This window comes from Nannospalax galili, unplaced genomic scaffold (genome assembly GCF_000622305.1).
Source record: "Nannospalax galili isolate Female #2095 unplaced genomic scaffold, S.galili_v1.0 scaffold820, whole genome shotgun sequence".
Lineage (NCBI taxonomy): Eukaryota > Metazoa > Chordata > Mammalia > Rodentia > Spalacidae > Nannospalax > Nannospalax galili.
The window spans coordinates 1-1,478 of record NW_008346549.1 but is presented as its reverse complement, the minus strand read 5'-3'; positions in this window follow the sequence as shown (position 1 = coordinate 1,478).

Below are 1,478 nucleotides of genomic sequence, written 5' to 3'. Positions count from 1 at the left end.
TACATTGGCACTGAAGTGTTTTCCCTATGTCTACTTTAGCAAGTTCACTGTTGCTGGTTTCCAAGTAAGAGTTTGATCCAGTTTGAAATGATTTTTGTGCCAGGAGAGAGATATGACTATAATATCATTCTTCTACAGATGGCTGTCCAATTTACTCAGAGCTATTGATTGAACAGGCTGTCTTTTTGTAGTGCTTGCTTTTGGGGTTTTTGTCAAAAATAAAGTGCCCACAGAGTTATGAGCCTTCTATTATATTCTATTTGCATGCATATCTGTTTTCATGCCAGTATTACAAGGTCTTTGTCACTATGGCTCTGTAGTATAGTCTGAGGTGATGTGATAACTTTGTGTGTGTTGTTTCTGCTTAGAAATGTTTTGACCATTAATTTTCTTTTGTGAGTGTTTCCTAGTTCTTTGAAGAATGTCACTGGAATTTTGATGAGGATTGCACTGAATTTGTAGATTGCATTTGGTAATAAAGCCAACTTCACAATATTCATTCTGCCAACCTAAGAGAATTGAAGTTCTCTCCATTCTCTGTTCATTCTGCCAATCCAAGATCATAGACTTTCTCTCCATCATCTAGTGCTGGCTTCTATTTCTTCTCTTTTCTCAGTGTCTTCAAGGTTTCGTTATAGAAGTCTTTCACTTCTTTCTTTCAGTAAATTCCTAGAATTTTGTGAACCTTTTGTGGATAAGATATTTTCACCAATTACTCCCCCATCAAATTCATTATGTGATGAATAAAAAGCTACTGACGTTTGTATGTTGATTTTGTATCCTGAACTTTATTCAAAGTGTTCATCAGATCCAAAACTTTTCTGGTGGAGTCCATTGGTGTCTTTTAATTATAGAATCACATTTTCTCCAAATAGGGGTATTTCACCTTCTTCCTTTTGACTTTTCATTACATTAGTACCTTTCTCATTTTACTGCTCCAGTTAAGATTTTGAGCACGATTGGAATACATGGAGAAAATGACCACCCTTGTGTTAAGCCAAATTTATAGGAACTGCTTAGTTTCCACCCATTTAATATAATGTGGGATATTAGATTGTTACATGTAGCCATTGTTATAATATGTGCTGTTCATTCCTAGTTTCTTCAGAATTTTTATCATGAAGGTATGTTGAAATTAGTCAAATACTCCTTCTGCATCAATCAAGATGATCATGTGATTTTGTCTTTAAGTCTGTTAACACAGTGTGTTACATTTATTGATTTGCATGTGCTGAACCAAACTTGTATTCTTTGAATGAATCTAATTACACTTTGATGTATGATATTATTAATGCAAAGTTGAATTGAAGTTGCAAGTAATTTGCCAAGTTTTTAAAAAATATTTATTGTGTATGTGTGTGTGTGTGTGTGTGTGTATGTGTATGAGTGTATTGCCTGCATGTATGCAAGTGTGCCCATCTCATGCGATGCCCATGGAAGTCAGAAGAGTGCATCAGATCCCCTGGAAGTGGAGTTAA